Raw genomic sequence first — 19,678 nt, forward strand, 5'->3', positions numbered from 1 at the left:
ACTAACCCTCTCACAACCACAGTTTCCATCCTCTTTTCCCTATGCCTCCCCTTCGGTCACTGAACATTCAGTTCTAGAACATGGACCTACACAAATTTACTAAGAGACTTGTGGTACAGCAGATGCCAGCAGAGGATGGATTAAGAGTTTTATTAAACACAAAAACCTTTTTATTAAGGCTCATGCACACAAACGTATTTTCTTTCCGTGTCCGTTCCGGGTTTTTTTGCAGACCGTATGCAGAACCATTTCAATGGGTCCGCAAAAAAAGCTGAAGTTACTGTGTGAGCATTTCATTTCTGTATGTCCGTTCCGCAAAAAAATAGAACATGTCCTATTATTGTCCGCATTACGGACAAGGATAGTACTGTTCCTTTCTGCAAAATACGAAATGCACACGGATGTCATCTGCAATTTTTGTGGAACGCAAAATACATAAAGTCGTGTGCATGAGGCCTTAAAGTACAAAAACTGCTCACACTATCAGGTACTAACCGTGTCCTAAGAGAGGTTACAGCTTTTCCCTGCAAAGGATACAATGCAAAAGAGTTGACAATGGAGCAGATTTACTAATCTTGTCTAATATTTAACACCTTACTTTTTTTTAAACTTTTTTTTAGACCCCCAAGTAGACCCCAACATGCAATCATTAGATTAAAATTTGTATAAAGTAATAGAATTGTATCTATTACCATATACAAAGACCGGTATATCACAATTCAGGGCTGCCATCTTCTGGCCTGAATTGTAATATCACCCCAAAACAAGAATAGACAGCAATATAAATGTATAAAACACATATTTTATTATTCAAATATACACAACTATATAAAATCCAGTACTAGCAACATACATACACAGGAATAAAGAAAACCCGACCACATACAGTCAGGTCCATAAATATTGGGACATCGAACACAATTCTAAAATTTTTGGCTCTATACACCACCATAATGGATTTGAAATGAAACAAACAAGATGTGCTTTAACTTCAGACTGTCAGCTTTAATTTGAGAGTATTTACATCCAAATCAGGTGACCGGTGTAGGAATTACAACAGTTTGCATATGTGCCTCCCACTTGTTAAGTGACCAAAAGTATTGGGACAGAATAATCATCATAAATCAAACTTTCACTTTTTAATACTTGGTTGCAAATCCTTTGCAGTCAATTACAGCCTGAACTCTGGAACGCATAGACATCACCAGACGCTGGGTTTCATCCCTGGTGATGTTCTGCCAGGCCTCTACTGCAACTGTCTTCAGTTCCTGTATGTTCTTGGGGCATTTTCCCTTCAGTTTTGTCTTCAGCAAGTGAAATGCATGCTCAATCGGATTCAGGTCAGGTGATTGACTTGGCCATTGCATAACATTCCACTTCTTTCCCTTAAAAAAAACTCTTCGGTTGCTTTTGCAGTATGCTTTGGGTCATTGTCCATCTGCACTGTGAAGCGCCGTCCAATGAGTTCTGAAGCATTTGGCTGAATATGAGCAGATAATATTGCCCAAAACACTTCAGAATTCATCCTGCTGCTTTTGTCAGCAGTCACATCATCAATAAATACAAGAGGACCAGTTCCATTAGCAGCCATACATGCCCACGCCATGACACTACCACCATCATGCTTCACTGATGAGGTGGTATGCTTAGGATCATGAGCAGTTCCTTTCCTTCTCCATACTCTTTTCTTCCCATCACTCTGGTACAAGTTGATCTTGGTCTCATCTGTCCATAGGATGTTGTTCCAGAACTGTGAAGGCTTTTTTAGATGTCGTTTGGCAAACTATAATCTGACCTTCCTGTTTTTGAGGCTCACCAATGGTTTACATCTTGTGGTGAACCCTCTGTATTCACTCTGATGAAGTCTTCTCTTGATTGTTGACTTTGACACCCATACACCTACCTCCTGAAGAGTGTTTTTGATCTGGCCATCTGTTGTGAAGGGTGTTTTCTTCACCAGGGAAAGAATTCTTCGGTCATCCACCACAGTTGTTTTCCGTGGTCTTCCAGGTCTTTTGGTGATGCTGAGCTCACTGATGCGTTCCTTTTTTTTAAGAATGTTCCAAACAGTTGTTTTGGCCATGCCTAATGTTTTTGCTATCTCTCTGATGGGTTTATTTTGTTATTTCAGCCTAATGATGGCTTGCTTTACTGATAGTGACAGCTCTTTGTATCTCATCTTGAGAGTTGACAGCAACAGATTCCAAATGCAAATACCACACTTGAAATGAACTCTGGACCTTTTATCTGCTCATTGTTATTGGGATAATGAGGGAATAACACACACCTGGCCATGGAACAGCTGAGAAGTCAATTGTCCTATTACTTTTGGTCCCTTAACAAGTGGGAGGCACATATGCAAACTGTTGTAATTCCTACACCGTTCACCTGATTTGGATGTAAATACCCTCAAATTAAAGCTGACAGTCTGTTGTTTCATTTCAAATCCATTGTGGTGGTGTATAGAGCCAAAAATGTTAGAATTGTGTTGCTGTCCCAATATTTATGGACCTGACTGTATAAAGTGTCATAAGTAGAGTTGAGCGGACACCTGGATGTTTGGGTTCGACGGGTTCGGGACCCGAACTTGACCCCGAAACCCAGTGAAGTCAATGGGGACCCAAACTTTTGAGCACTAAATTGGTTCTAAAAAAGTCATGGAAAGGGCTAGAGGGCTGCAAATGGCAGCAACATGTGGTTAAGAGCATGGCAAGCGCTCTGCAAACAAATGTGGATAGGGAAATGACTTAAAATAACATAAAATACATAAGTAGGAGGTTGAGGAGGCAGTGGATGTGGAAGCGGCGGTGGAGGAGGAGGAGGTAGCCAACACTGGTTTTTGGTTTTAATTTTAATTTTTTTTTTGTTTAAATTAGGGTACACCCAAAAACATTGGGAAATATAACCTGTGATAACCCCCTCCAGCCACGCTAAACAAACGTTCAGACAATAACACTGGCTGCAGGGCAGGCCAGCACCTCCAAGGCGTAAAGGGCAAGCTCAGGCCATGTGGCCAATTTGGAGACCCAGAAGTTGAAGGGGGCAGCCCATCAGTCAGTACAACCATGTCACACGTCCCAGTGACGTCCACGATCCAATTGGATATCTTCTCTATCAACTTTCGATGTTCTTTTCTGCGCCTGCCATGGTGATCACGGGTAGCGGGGAATCAGGGTTACAGGCCGGAGAGGGAGCCTGAGAAAGGGATAGCATATCCAAGGGAGGTCAATGGATGAAATTTTATGTGATTGAACGGAAATGTGGGACAAGTTGTTAAAGCGGAAGGATTGAACGAAAGGAGGGGGCGCGCGTCAATTAAAGACGAATTTTAGAAATTGAAGTCCCTGTCACCTATGCAGAGCAGGAGTTTTTTAAAATGGGTTAATGTCACTCACCAATGGAACAGACGTCTTTTAAAAATTTCGGTCCCTGTCAACTATACAGAGCAGGGATTTATTCACGGAAAAACTGTGTTCATGTCACCCACCAATTGAACAGACAATTTTACAAAAATTAGGTCCCTGTCACCCACTCTTTACCCCTGCCCTCCTTGTCGGTCTGCAGACTGCAGAAAGCCGCAGCAGTTGGCACCTGTGTTTTGTCATCATCAGAGACGTGCTGCGGTGGTCTTCACATGTCCTCATCCTGAAACATAAGTGGTTGGGCATCAGTCCACTCAATCTCTTCCACTTCTGGGGCAGGGCTATGTGGATGGCCCTGGGAAACCCTGCTAGCAGAGTCATCAAAAAGCAGAAGAGACTACTCCATCACTTGGGGCTCAGACTGCTTGGCTGATTTGCAAGAGGGTGAGGTGAAAGACTGATGGCCATGGGCTGCAGGTGCCAACTCTGATCTTTTAGCAGGAGACTGGGTGGGAGACAATGTGAAGGAACTGGAGGCACTGTCAGCCACCCAATCTACTATCGCCTGTACTTGTTCTGACCTCACCATTCGTAGAGCCGCATTCGGCCCTACCAAATAACGCTGAAGGTTCTGTCGGCTACTCGCACCTGAGGAAGGTGTTTCACTTGTGCGTGTAGCTGGCACAGATCGACCACGTCCTCTCCCTGCAACAGGAGCTCCACCAGCAGCACCATGACCGGGGCCACATCCCTTATTTGACGCTCTCCTCATTCTTTGCGTTCACCCACCAAACTAACAGATGGTTTATGTCAGGCGACAATGTAAACAACCGCCAATAGTCAACAATTAAGTTCACTGACAGTAAGGCAGTGCCGGTGTCATAAAGAGGAAAAATTTCTTGAGGTCACACAATAGTGTGACAGGCGAATTTTATACAATTACTTCACGGTCACAAAAAAATTTAATTTGTCAACCAACAATGTAACTGCAGTATTGACTGGTTGTATTTGACTGTGACAAATGCAGCAAAGGCCCCAAATGTAGTGTATTGCACAAAATGTGTGTTCTTTTAATACCAGAATATAACAGCAGTATTTAACGCTTGTATTGGACTGTCAGAAATGCAGCAAAGGCCGCAAATGTAGTGTATTGCACAAAATGTGTGTTCTTTTAATACCAGAATATAACAGCAGTATTTAACGCTTGTATTGGACTGTCAGAAATGCAGCAAAGGCCACAAATTTATTATCTTGCCCAAAATGGGTATTTTTTTAAAACCAGAATATAAAAGCAGTATCTAACGCTTGTATTTGACTGTGACAAATGCAGCAAAGGCCCCAGATGTAGGGTCTTGCACAAAATAGGTGTTTTTTTAAACCCAGAATATAGCTGCAGTATTTAAAGCTTGTATTTGACTGTCACAAATGCAACAAAGGCCGCAAATGTATTATCTTGCCCAAAATGGGCGTTTTTTAAAAACCAGAATAACACCAGTATCTAACGCTTGTATTGGACTGTCAGAAATGCAGCAAAGTCAACAAATGTATTGTCTTGCCCAAAATGGGAGTTTTTTTAATAGCAGAATATAAATAACAGCAGTATCTAACACTTGTATTGGACTGTCACAAATGCAGCAAAGGCCCCAGATGTAGTGTCTTGCACAAAATGGGTGTTTTTTTTAAACCCAGAATATAATTGCAGTATTTAAAGCTTGTATTTGACTGACAAATGCAGCAAAGGCCCCAGATGTAGGGTCTTGCACAAAATGGGTGTTTTTTTAAAACCAGAATACAACAGCAGTATATAACACTTGTATTTGACTGTGACAAATGCAGAAAAGGCCCCAGATGTAGGGACTTCCACAAAATGGGTGTTTTTATTTAAACCTAGAATATAATTGCTGTATTTAAAGCTTGTATTTTACTGTCACAATTGCAGCAAAGGCCCCAGATGTAGAATCTTGCACACAATGGGTGTTTTTTAAAACCCAGACTATAACTGCAGTATTTAAGGCTTGTATTGGACTGTCACAAAATCAGCAAAAGACCCAAAATGTATTATCTTGCAAAAAATTTGTGTTTTTTTAAACCCTGAATATAGCTGCAGTATTTAAAGCTTGTATTTGACTGTCACAAATGCAGCAAAGGCCCCAGATGTAGGGACTTGCACAAAATGGGTGTTTTTTTAAACCCTAAATAATTTTTCAAAGACCCTTTGGACCCGGGATATTCAATATTATAATTTGATTCAAATAGCCTAGTTGCCTAGACTAATAAGCTCCCGTTTCTGGTCAGTTTAAAACGTAAGGTTTATTTTATTTAATTTATTAGAAATATAAAACGGGAGAACAAAGGAAAAGTTTAAAATTCTAGGTGCGGTAGGGCGCTAGTGGCTGAGATAAGGGTTACTTCACCCATATATACTGCCTCCTAGCATCCGTCCATCCCCCTTTTTCTTTTTATTCAACGGTGTGCTTTGTTCACCTAGATGGACATCATGCTGGAGGAACACTTCAATTCAGTCGCAATAAGTCATTTTGTTTTCCATAACTTTCTCTTTAGTGCGACTCTCCACCACTAGTATCAAAGCACAGATGAGTCTGCAGTCACTCCGTGCTATGACACTTAGTCCTACCTACACCTAATCTAAAAACTAAGACAAAAGCTCCCCCAACATGTTTCACCACTACATGTGGCTTCTTCAGGGGAATGGAGCTAATATCAACAATTTGTTTAAACCCAGAATATAATTGCAGTATTTAAAGCTTGTATTGGACTGTCAGAAATGCAGCAAAGGCCCTAAATAAAGGGTCTTGCAAAAAATGGGTGTTTTTTAAAGCCTGAATATAACGGCAGTATTTAAAGCTTGTATTTGACTGTCACAAATGCACATATGCTGTGCTGGTACACTGAACTTGCAAAAAATGTCCGCCGATGCCCACCTAACAGACGGATAAAAGTTTTCTTTATGTGTCACTGGGCTCAGGGCAGGGTAAAAAAAATGGTGCACTGCACCCACAAAACAAAATTGCTGTATATTGCTGAGTTAACAAGCACTTCTGATAACAAATTATTTCCTATTCTCTCCCTCACAGCAGCAGCATCCTATCCCTACACTAGTAAGAGCAGAGTGACATGCAGCGCTACGTGACTCCAGCTTATATAGAGGCTGGGTCACATGCTGCACTGGCCAATCACAGCGATGCCTTTAGTAGACATGGCTGTGATGGCATCTAAGGGCACAAGAGTTAAACGCTTGTTGATTGGCTGCTCTGCAGCCTTTCAGAAAGCGCCATTAAATCACCAAACACCGAACTCGAACCCCAACTTTTACTGAAAAGTTTGGGTTCGGGTCCGGGGTCGAAAAATCCTAAAGTTCGGTACGAACCCGAACTTTACAGTTCGGGTTCGCTCAACCCTAGTCATAAGTCAATATATAAAACCCCTAGATGAAAGGTATTCAAGTTAAAATTCCTTTTGCACCACCTAGACCAATGAGAGAGAGGGGCATAAAGTTTACCCCGCATTGCAAAGTGCACCCTCCTTATTGGAAAAAGTGTAGGTCAGAGAAAAAATTCCCATATCAATGACAAATAAAGTGCTTAGTGTAATAAAAATAAACAATTCATCAAAGAGTAATACTATAATATGATACCGACCAATGTAGTCCCGTTTCGCAGTCGCTTCCTCAGGGGATAAGAGTATAATGTGCTCCTTATCCTTATATACCCTACTAATTGGAAAATCAAAAACAAATGTGGAAATACCTTTTGGGATTATGCCTGCACATGTGCTTAAAGTATAGATATGGCCTGCGTTCCACACTGGGACGCATGACGTCACATCCTGTTCCTGATAAGCGAACGCCTACTAGTTATTCACCTAAAGATCAACCCACAGATGGTGGAAAGCAGATATAAAAAATGATAGGACAAAAGGGAAAGAAACTGAAGTTCATAGTAGAAGAAACGCCAGCTCAGACGTATATATGTGTAGATATATCGTGGGAGGAGGTGGATCAGAAGTGCTAACCACGGAATGCATGTACCCAGGCCGGATATCCGGCATGCGCACCAACGTGGAAAGCAAGTCCCGATCCACCCCCTCCAGACGTCTGATTGCGTAAAGCATCATACACTTCAGCATTGCGGTAGCTGGAGTGATGCACTGACCATCAATGTACATCCAACCAACAGTATTAAAAAAAATGCCCAAATATGCATAGTTATGTCATGATTGTAAATAATATATATGAGTTGACTTATAAAAAAAATCAATCACAATTGTTGTTAACAAATAAAACCTTATATATGCCCATAATGAAATGTCAGTGAATACAAACTCAATAAAAATAATCAAAACAACTACATGACACCCACTATATATCACATACCATAATTATGTTTATATTAGTGACACATAATGACTCCCGATGACAATGACATGATATAATTATGTTTGTATTAATAACACATGATTATCCCTATATCTATTACATACCATAATTATGTTAATGTTAGTAACACATGATTACTACCTATATCGATTGCATACCATAATTATATCAATAATGGTGATACATCATTATTCCTAAATTTATAAAATTATATATATAAAAATATGAATGAATATATAAACATTAAAGTGCAAAGTGCAGCAAACGTGACCATGCAAACTGACAGTGACCGAACGCTCAGTGCTCTAAACTTCTCCAAAAATACTTCAAATGCATAAATTCATGTGTCAAATAAAATGTAAATATGTGTAAAAAAACAAACAAACTAACAATTCATATACAGTTGCAAGAAAAAGTATGTGAACCCTTTGGAATGATATGGATTTCTGAACAAATTGGTCATAAAATGTGGTCTGATCTTCATCTAAGTCACAACAATAGACAATCACAGTCTGCTTAAACTAATAACACACAAAGAATTAAATGTTACCATATTTTTATTGAACACACCATGTAAACATTCACAGTGCAGGTGGAAAAAGTATGTGAACCCTTGGATTTAATAACTGGTTGAACCTCCTTTGGCAACAATAACTTCAACCAAACGTTTCCTGTAGTTTCAGATCAGATGTGCACAAACGTCACGAGTAATTCTTGACCATTCCTCTTTACAGAACTGTTTCAGTTCAGCAATATTCTTGGGATGTGTCACGGAACCATGAACCAGACGTACAACAAGAGATAAGTGAAAATAAGAAAGCTTTATTGAAAATAAAGCTGTAAAGCAAAAGTCCAAACGGATGGTGAAACCGAAGCAGAGTCTTTGAGAGGCCAGGGGTCAGGAACCAGAAGGGTAGTCAGACGAAGCCAGGATCAGGAACCAGCAGGGTAGTCAGACGAAGCCAGGATCAGGAACCAGCAGGGTAGTCAGACGAAGCCAGGATCAGGAACCAGAAGCAGCAGCAGTCTTAGAAGCATGTGAACACAGGAGGACCAAGCAAGGAACTGAAGCCACAGACCTCCTATATATATGAGCTAGGCATCCAGCTCCTCCCAGTGGGAAGGAGGAGCCGCAGGGTGGAAGGCTACAAGAAACCCAGAAACCAAGATGGCCGCCAGCACATGTCAAACGAAGGAGAACAGCAAGAAGGTAAGACCATGACAGTACCTCCCCCTCAAGGGCCCCTCCTCCGCGGAGCAAAAAACGGTTTCTGAGGGAAGCGTGCGTGGAAGGCTCGGAGCAAGGCAGGAGCATGGACATCTGCGGAGGGAACCCAGGAACGCTCCTCTGGACCATAACCACGCCAATGGACCAAAAACTGCACCCGACCGCGGACCAGGCGTGAGTCCAGGATATTGCTCACCTCATACTCCTCACGATTGCCCACTCGGACCGGACGAGGCCGAGGAACCGAGGAAGTGAAACGATTACACACCAGTGGCTTCAACAGGGAGACATGAAACACGTTAGAGATCCGCATGCCAGGAGGAAGCGCAAGGGCATAGGCTACCGGGTTTACCCTGCGAAGCACTCGGAAGGGACCAACAAAGCGAGGCGCCAGCTTGGGAGTGGGCACTCGAAGGTTGAGGTTGCGGGTGGACAACCATACACGGTCTCCGACCTGGTAGGAAGGAGCAGGCGCTCGTCTGCGATCAGCCTGGAGTCTCTGGCGCTGCACAGAGGCCTCAAGGGACTTCTGGATCTGTACCCAAGAAGCACGTAGGACGGAAAGGTGATCCTCCACAGCCGGAATATCCTGGGGAGAGAATACCTCCGGTAACACGGCAGGTTGGAACCCATAATTGGCCATGAAGGGAGACGTCCCAGAGGAAGAGTTCACCGCCGTGTTCCTGGCAAACTCAGCCCAAGGCAGGAGGTCAACCCAATTGTCTTGGTGATCGGAGACATAGCAACGAAGGAATTGCTCCAAGGCCTGATTGGATCGTTCTGCGGCCCCATTGGACTGAGGGTGGTAGGCCGAGGAGAAGGAGAGATGAATCCCCAACTGGGAGCAAAAGGCGCGCCAGAACCTGGACACAAACTGACTCCCCCGATCCGACACAATCTCCTTGGGCAAACCGTGCAACCGGAAGACCTCCCTGGCAAAAATCGTGGCCAACTCTTGTGCAGAGGGTAACTTCTTGAGAGGAACACAGTGGCACATTTTGGAAAACCGATCCACAATCATGAGAATGACCGTATGGCCTCGGGATGCAGGGAGGTCCACAATGAAATCCATCCCCAGGTGTGACCATGGGCGCTCCCCGGTGGCTATGGGTTGCAGAAGGCCCAACGGAAGGTGCCGAGGGGACTTACTCTGGGCACAAACGGAGCATGCCGCTACATATGCGGCGATGTCGGAACGTAGGGAAGGCCACCAGAACAGACGTGAAACAGCCCAGGACAGCTGATTCTTTCCAGGATGCCCCGCGGTCTTGGAGTTATGGTAGGTTCGCAACAACCGAGTGCGCAACTCCTCAGGCACAAAACATCTGCCGTTGGGTCTCCCAGAGGGAGCACCAGATTGAGCCGCCAAAATCTGCTCACCCAGGGGAGAGGTCAGGCTGGTGCGAATGGCGGCCAGGATCTGATTCGGAGGTATGACCGAAGTCGGAATCGACTCCTCCCTGGACAGCTCGGAGTACTGCCGTGATAGGGCATCCGCCCTGATGTTCTTGGAACCGGGTAGGTAGGAGACCACGTAATTAAAACGTGACAAGAACAGAGCCCATCTGGCCTGACGTGGTGTCAATCTCTTGGCCTCAGAAAGGTAGGTCAGATTCTTATGGTCCGTCAGGATGAGAACCGGGACCACCGAACCCTCGAGCAAGTGCCTCCATTCTTTAAGGGCCTGCACGATGGCCAATAACTCCCTGTCACCAATCTGATAGTTGCACTCCGCGGAAGACAGTTTCCGGGAGTAAAACCCACAAGGAAGCAGAGGACCCTCTGGTGTTCTACGCTGAGACAGAAGGGCGCCTACTCCCGTCTCAGACGCGTCCACCTCGAGGACAAAGGGCAACCCAGGGTTGGGATGCGACAGAATCGGAGCCGACACAAAAGCGGACTTTAGGGCCTCAAAAGCTCGGATGGCCTCGAGCGGCCAGACCTGGGAATTACTGCCCTTCCTGGTCAGATCCGTGAGAGGCTTGGCCAGCATGGAAAAGTCCCTGATGAACTTCCGATAATAATTGGCGAAGCCCAAAAAGCGCTGCAGGGAACGAAGACCACTGGGCTGGGGCCACTGTAAGACAGCCGAAACCTTCTCAGGATCCATGGAGAACCCCTCAGCGGAAATGATGTAACCTAAGAAGGTTACCTGGGATCGGTGAAATTCGCATTTCTCAAGCTTACCGAACAGCTTGTTCTCTCGTAACCGTTGCAACACTCGTCTGACATCCAGAATGTGGGCCTCCATGGATTCAGAATATACCAAGATGTCATCCAAATAGACCACCACACACTGCTGCAACAGGTCACGGAAAACATCGTTGATGAATTCCTGAAAGACTGCGGGCGCATTGCACAACCCAAAGGGCATAACCAAGGATTCATAATGACCGGTCCTGGTGTTAAACGCGGTCTTCCACTCATCGCCCGCCTTGATCCTTACCAGGTTATATGCCGCCCTCAGGTCGAGTTTGGTAAAGACCGTGGCCCCTTTAAGGCGATCGAACAGCTCGGAAATCAAGGGTATCGGGTAAGCGTTCTTGATCGTGATGCGATTGAGACCCCTGTAATCGATGCAAGGCCTCAACTCACCGCCCTTCTTTTTCACAAAGAAAAATCCAGCCCCTGCCGGGGACGAGGATTTGCGAATGTGTCCGCGTGAAAGCGCCTCCCTCACGTACTCCTCCATGGCCTCATTCTCCGCTACCGACAGTGGATAGACTTTGCCACGAGGAGGAACGGCACCAGGTTGTAACTCTATGGCACAATCGTATGGGCGGTGCGGAGGTAGGGCAACCGCGCGCACCTTATCGAATACATCCCGGTACTCCTCGTATTCAGGAGGCAACAGAGAGTCCGAGGAAGTACACAGCAACTTGACAGACCCATGGATGCAACTAGCCCCACACTGCGGTGACCACGAGAGGATCTCGGCCGATCTCCAATCGAAAGTCGGATTATGCTTCTGGAGCCAGGGGTACCCCAAGACCACCGAGTAGTGTGGAGACGAAATAACCTGGAGGCAGACCGACTCTCTGTGAACGGCACCAATGGCTATCCCCACTGGAAGGGTCTCATGAGTCACGTGTGGCGGCAGAAGGGGTCTGCCGTCTATCGCCTCAAGAGCCAGTGGGGAACCTCGAGCCTGCAGAGGAATGGAATTGGCGGCAGCGAACACACTATCAATGAACAAACCACCAGCACCAGAGTCCACCAACGCCTGGGTCGTCACCGAGCCCCCGACCCAGGAGAGGACAACAGTGATCAGTGGTTTGTCAACACGGGAAACCGGGGACGAGGAGACTCCACCCAAGATCTGCCCCCGACAGGATCTCAGGTGCGAGCGTTTTCCCGGACGGTTCGGACATGCCAACCGAAAATGCCCACCGAGACAACAGTACATGCATCGGCCCTCGCGTCTCCGGAGTACCCTCTCCCCCTCGGACAGGCGAGCAAACCCCAGCTGCATGGGTTCACCCCCAGAAAAGTCATCCCCAGGAGGCGTGGGAGGAGAGGGAGGCACGGGAGGACAGCAAACGTAGGCGCCAATCTGTTAGAAGACCTCCGCAGGCTCTCCTTAAAGGAAGGTCTCTCCCTGAGTCTGGTGTCAATCAAAATCAGGAAAGAAATAAGAGACTCGAGCTCCACTGGTAGGTCCTTAGCTGCAACCTCATCCTTCAAGGCATCCGAGAGACCATGAGAGAAAGCAGCGACCAGAGCCTCATTATTCCAGCCCACCTCTGCTGCCAGGGTACGAAACTCAATGGCGTATTCAGCTACGGATCGTGAACCCTGTCTGATGGACATAAGGAGCTTCGCAGCAGAGGCAGCACGAGCCGGCACATCGAATACCTTCCGAAGAGAAGCAACAAAACCGGAAAACTCGGCAACCACCGGATTGTTGTTCTCCCATAAAGGGCTGGCCCAGGCCAAGGCCTTGTCCGAGAGCAGCGAGATCAAGAAGCCCACCTTTGATCTCTCAGTAGGAAAGGCATGTGGCAGCAACTCGAAATAAATGCCCACCTGGTTAAGGAAACCTCGGCACTGAGTTGGCTCTCCCCCAAAGCGCTGTGGAAGAGGGGCAGAACCGGTCATACCCCAAAACACCGCAGGCGCAACAACAGGTGTCGGGGTAGACTCTGGCGCAACAACCGGAGCGGCAGTAGGAGCGACAACCGACCCATCGGCAACGGGAGCGAAATGAGCCGTGCGTTCAAGCAGGGTTAGCAACGCCACAGCGAACCGACCCAACAGGTGATCCTGCTGATCAAGTCTGGCAACCAGCATGGGTAGCGAGGATGGCCCTGTACCGTCAGAATTCATGGCTTGGTCCTAATGTCACGGAACCATGAACCAGACGTACAACAAGAGATAAGTGAAAATAAGAAAGCTTTATTGAAAATAAAACTGTAAAGCAAAAGTCCAAACGGATGGTGAAACCGAAGCAGAGTCTTTGAGAGGCCAGGGGTCAGGAACCAGAAGGGTAGTCAGACGAAGCCAGGATCAGGAACCAGCAGGGTAGTCAGACGAAGCCAGGATCAGGAACCAGCAGGGTAGTCAGACGAAGCCAGGATCAGGAACCAGAAGCAGCAGCAGTCTTAGAAGCATGTGAACACAGGAGGACCAAGCAAGGAACTGAAGCCACAGACCTCCTATATATATGAGCTAGGCATCCAGCTCCTCCCAGTGGGAAGGAGGAGCCGCAGGGTGGAAGGCTACAAGAAACCCAGAAACCAAGATGGCCGCCAGCACATGTCAAACGAAGGAGAACAGCAAGAAGGTAAGACCATGACAGGATGTCTGGTGTGAATCGCTTTCTTGAATTCATGCCACAGCATCTCGATCGGGTTGAGGTCAGGACTCTGACTGGGTCACTCCAGAAGGCATATTTTCTTCTGTTTAAGCCATTCTGTTGTTGATTTACTTCTATGCTTTGGGTCGTTGTCCTGTTGCAACACCCATCTTCTGTTGAGCTTCAGCTGGTGGACAGATGGCCTTAAGTTTTCCTGCAAAATGTCTTGATAAACTTGGGAATTCACTTTTCCTTCGATAATAGCAATCCGTCCAGGCCCTGACAGAGCAAAGCAGCCCCAAACCATGATGCCCCCACCATCATACTTCACAGTTGGGATGAGGTTTTGATGTTGGTGTGCTATGCCTCTTTTTCTCCACATAGTGTTGTGTGTTTCTTCCAAACAACTCAACTTTGGTTTCATCTGTCCACAGAATATTTTGCCAGTACTGCTGTGGTACATCCAGGTGCTCTTGTGCAAACTGTAAACGTGCAGCAATGGTTTTTTTTGGACAGCAGTGGCTTCCTCTGTAGTATCCTCCCATGAAATCCATTTTTGTTTAGTGTTTTACGTTTCGTAGATTGGCTAACAGGGATGTTAGCATATGCCAGAGACTTTTGTAAGTCTTTAGCTGACACTCTAGGATTCTTCACCTCATTGAGCAGTCTGCGCTGTGCTCTTGCAGTCATCTTTCCAGGACGGCCACTCCTAGGGAGAGTAGCAGCAGTGCTGGACTTTCTCCATTTATAGACAATTTGTCTTACCGTGGACTGATGAACAGCAAGGCTTTTGGAAATACTTTTATAACCCTTTCCAGCTTTATGCAAGTCAACAATTCTTAATCGTAAGTCTTCTGAAAGCTCTTTTGTGCGAGGCATCATTCACTTCAGGCAATGCTTCTTGTGAAAAGCAAACCCAGAACTGGTGTGTGTTTTTTTATAGGGTAGCTGTAACCAACACCTCCAATCTCATCTCATTGATTGGACTCCAGTTGGCTGACACCTCACTCCAATTAGCTCTTGGAGATGTCATTAGTCTAGGGGTTCACATACTTTTTCCACCTGCACTGTGAATGTTTACATAGTGTGTTCAATAAAAACATGGTAACATTTAATTCTTTGTGTGTTATTAGTTTAAGCAGACTGTGATTGTCTATTGTTGTGACTTAGATGAAGATCAGATCACATTTCATGACCAATTTGTGCAGAAATCCATATTATTCCAAAGGGTTCACATACTTTTTTTTGCAACTGTATAATCAATGTTAACGTATAATAATATTTCAGGTAGGCAGGATGGATGTTGTTCTTGATTGGACCAATACTCTTATACTCCTGAGGAAGCGATATATAATATTACATTATATTGCTGTGTATTCTTGTGTTGGGGTGGTGATTTGAGTTTGATATACACAGCAATCAATTGGTTGGGAGCTAACGTTATTTCGGTGCTGAATTGTAATTTGCAAGTAATAAGCCTAAAAGCCTAGTACAGGCTCTGGCTCATTACTGCAGGGGAACGCCTTCCCCGATCTCAGCCCGGGGGAGGCGGTCCTGCCCGGCAAGTATGCCCTTCCGGGTTTTTGGCCTCTCAGATTTCATGGTCACATTTGACATTAGCCCCGGATGTCTGTTGTATGAAACAGCAGGCACGCAGTTGGCATGATGCTCGCTCTGCTCCAGAGCGGGCACCATCTTTAAAGATTCGACATCTGCTGTACATGTACGGCGGATGTCAGGAAGGCGTTAAAGGGAATCTCTCAGCAGGAAATTCACAGAAAAAACATGAATGTAATGATACATTTCACTTTGCAATTTTCTGTTTCATTCTAAGAAATTTGCAAATGAGCAGTTAAATTCACACAGGGTGAGCCCAAGCCATTCTCTGCACTCCATCTCATCATGTTTCCTCTGCCACCCCCCTCCGCTCATTTTTGACTGTTAGGGCCAGGTAAGCCTACTTTCACACTTGCGTTCGGAGCGGATCCGTCTGGTCTCCTATAATGCAAACGCTTGCATCCGTTCAGAACGGATCCGTTTGCATAACTGTTTTTTTCAGATCTGATTTTTCACTTCGTGAAAACTCAGATCTGACAGTATATTCTAACACAGAGGCGTTCCCATGGTGATGGGGACGCTTCAAGTTAGAATATACTAAAAGAACTGTGTACATGACTGCCCCCTGCCGGTAACCATGGCAACCAATGAGTTAAAAACAGGGGGGGGAGGGAGGGGGGGCCAGCCGCACTGGCCACCAATGAGTTAAAAACAGGGGGGGAGGGAGGGGGGGGTCAGCAGGGGGCAGTCATGCCTGGCAGCAGGGGGCAGTCAATATGGTGCAATTTCAAACGGATCCGTCCCCCATTGACTTTCAATGTAAAGTCAGGAGTCCCTATTAATGTACCATCGGATCGGAGTTTTCTCCAATCCGATGGTATATTTTAACTTGAAGCATCCCCATCACCATGGGAACGCCTCTGTGTTAGAATATACTGTCGGATCTGAGTTTCACGATCTAACTCAAATCCGATGGTATATTCTAACATAGAGGTGTTCCCATGGTGATGGGGACGCTTCAAGTTAAAATATACCATCGGATTGGAGAAAACTCCGATCCGATGGTACATTAATAGGGACTCCTGACTTTACATTGAAAGTCAATGGGGGACGGATCCGTTTGAAATTGCACCATATTGTGTCAACGTCAAATGGATCAGTCTCCATTGACTTGCATTGTAAGGTTTGGCTCCGCACGGCCAGGCGGACACGAAAACGCTGCAAGCTGCGTTCGGGTGTCCGCCTGCTGAGCGGAACGGAGGCCAAACGGATGCATTCTGAGCGGATCCGCATCCACTCAGAATGCATTGGGGCAGTACGGATCCGTTCGGGGCCGCTTGTGAGAGCCTTCAAACGGAACTCACAAGCGGAGCCCCGAACTCAAGTGTGAAAGTAGCCTAAGATGATGATGCAGGAGCCTGGTCTTGTCAATCAAAAAAGAGAGGGAGGGGCTGGCAGAGGAAGCAGGAAGACCAAGGGTGAACACAGTGGCTTGGGCCTGCGCTCAGTACACATAACTGCTCATTTGCATATTGATTACAATTATTCTCAGAAAATGAGGCAACAGGTGAAAGGTAGCATTACATTCAGCTGAGCTAGTAGCGCTACAAGACATTGTGCCTGGTTTAACAGTGAATCTTTTGATAACATATTCCCATTAAGCTGGTCATTTACATTAGATGTTTTTCAGCTGAACTCGCCAATTTCAGCAGATCCTCCAAACTATAATGTGTATGGGGGCCTCCTGATTGTCCCCTAACAACAGATGTTGGGGAAAATAACTTCCCATTAACTACATATTTAGGCTCAGCTAAGCCAAGCATACATATGTATGGGAGGATCGGAAGAGACCTCAGTCGGCCAAACAAGCATTCAGCTGACAGTTATCTTATGTGTATGGGTAGTTTTAGACCATGCAAACTTTGACTAGACAGATTTATCAGCGTCTGATACTGGATGATAAATGTGCCATATCTTTAGACTGTCTAGGCTAGGTTTATACCACATAGTTGTCCCAGAATTTTGCACCAAAATCTTGATGTACATTTATACATGTTAAACAATGTCCCCTTGTCAGACGAGGTGAAAAACAATAAATGTAGTACAAAGCATGTATGCCAGTTTTCTGGCCCAGATGTTTTGGTACATTTTGATTAGTAAATTAGCAAAGTTTATTAGTAAATCTACCCAATATTACCAATTAGAAGCTGTGGTAACATTTGGCTAGGGCTACACAGCAACATGTTCCATGTGACAGCAAGTCACAGAAAAGTCATGTGACAAACAAATATGTATAACTTGTCTGCAACTTGATGTAGCGCGACTATTTTAGATTTACGATTCTAATCAAATTCAAATCAGTCAAATCACAAGCGTGTCGCATGTCGCAGATAACTTACATTAAAGTCAAAGGAGTAAAAGTCACATGACACTGTCGCGTGTCACACTGTGACATAATTTACAATCATTAGATCAAATGTCGCACAACAAGAAAGTTGCACATATTTAGCCCTAGCTTATTATAGAGCTTGCCAATATTTTGACAAAAGGTTGAGAAACATAAGCCAGAAAACAACTCAGAACAGCATGTCTAGGAAAAAGATAGTTTGGTGCCCCTCCTTCCCCAATCTAGAAGGGCCTGGAGGGCCAAGTCAGAATCTGTCTTTCATTGATTAAGTTACCACCAGCCCCGTTCGGCTTCTTTTACACAAGCAGCAGAGCAATGCAGCAGCCTGTTCCATAGAGAACAGCCTGCCAGAGTTCTCTGGATCAGGCATACCCTGATAGTGCCGCATGCCCACCAGATCCCAGAGACCATATTTCACGAATACAGGGGAGGGACACAGAACTAGGCCTCAAGGCTAGGGAAAGGGAAAAGGTCACCTCCTAGGAAACCCCTAAACCTGACCGTGACTCCTGTCAGTATGTATAGACCCTGAAGGTGGGAAAACACATACGTCGGAACCTAGACCCTAGGAGCCCTGAAATGCGCTAGAAGGTGGCAGGGAATGAGACTACTGGTTCCTTCCCAGGTGAACGGACCAGTGTCTCCCTGAGGCCTAGTAACAACAAGCACAGGGGAACAACCAAATACAAAGAGCAGTACAACTTATCTTATAGAAAATGGATGAGCAGGAACACAGGTAAGGTCCACACACCAACTCTTCCAAATCCAAGCAGAGAATATCAACCGCATGGTATGAAGTGTGAGACCAAACTAAGTAGGGAATGCAGTAATGACCACGCGCTGCACCTGACAAGAGGTGTGGTCATTACCAAACCACAACACTAAGAATCAAGAGACTGTCAGTTAACCTCAGTGCAGTCAGTCTCTCCGATCTTTTAACCTCTGTCCCAGAAGGTACTGTGACACCATAATGGGATTTAGCAGAAATCCGGCTACTCCCTGGCATTTACGCATGCTGGGATTTGGCCGGACAGGATTTTATCACACGGGCATTTTTGCACAATGCTCACCACTAGAGTGATGTGGGAGTGGCAGGGGCTGGGCCATCAAGCCTGATACATTTGCTATCTATTACGCCTGGAAACACCCAGGGCGATAACGCTGGTCGTAGACATTTAACCCCTCAGATGCTGTGGTCAATTGTGACAACGGCATTTGAGATGGTTTTCCCAGGGAGCATTGAGCTCCCAGGGTGCTAACTGCTCCCCCGCGTGACGATCAGGGGAGCCATTCCTTCCTTGTAGTAGTCATCTGAAGGATCCAAGGCTGCTATAGAGTTAGTTCCTATGGGGGCATGCAGCTTGCAGGCCTCCATAGGAACACAGCTCACCTCCCGTAAGCTGCTATGGTAATTTATTGCAGTATATGGGACAAGCAATCTAACAAAAGCTTATTTACACATATTTAAATCCCCTAAGGGCATTTAAATATATGTGTAAAGAAAAGTGAAAATACATATCAACCCCTTTTTCCCCATAATAAAAATAAACAAAAAAAATTAAGAACATTAGCACCACCTCATGCCAAATAGCCCATACTATTAATTATTAAAATGTATTTATTCCTTACGGTGAAAGCCATAAAGGAAAAAAATCTGAATGGCTTTTAATCACGTCAACTCCCCCCCAAATTTTTTTTCGGTTTTGCATCATGAATTCTTTTATGTATGGTTCTTATACATATTTGTCTGATGTATATAACAACACATTTTGTTCTTCACTCAATCGCTCTTTACACTGCACTTTGATACAATTTTATTTGTTTATTTTTAGTTTTCACTTTTTTGCACTTCTCTATTTTATTAATCATGTAGTCATTTAATATTAATTATATTTTTGAATAATTTTGTGATATTCACTTTGCAATCATGATG

At 45.2% G+C, this 19,678-nt stretch overlaps 1 protein-coding gene across 1 annotated transcript in view; it reads right to left on the reverse strand.

The window, feature by feature from the left end:
• LOC120980289 (synaptotagmin-2-like) overlaps nt 1–19,678 on the reverse strand; it is a 60,996-nt gene that overhangs the window by 14,697 nt on the left and 26,621 nt on the right. The gene's annotated exons all lie outside the window — the stretch shown is intronic.

Source organism: Bufo bufo, chromosome 10 (assembly GCF_905171765.1).
Source record: "Bufo bufo chromosome 10, aBufBuf1.1, whole genome shotgun sequence".
Taxonomy (NCBI): Eukaryota; Metazoa; Chordata; class Amphibia; order Anura; family Bufonidae; genus Bufo; species Bufo bufo.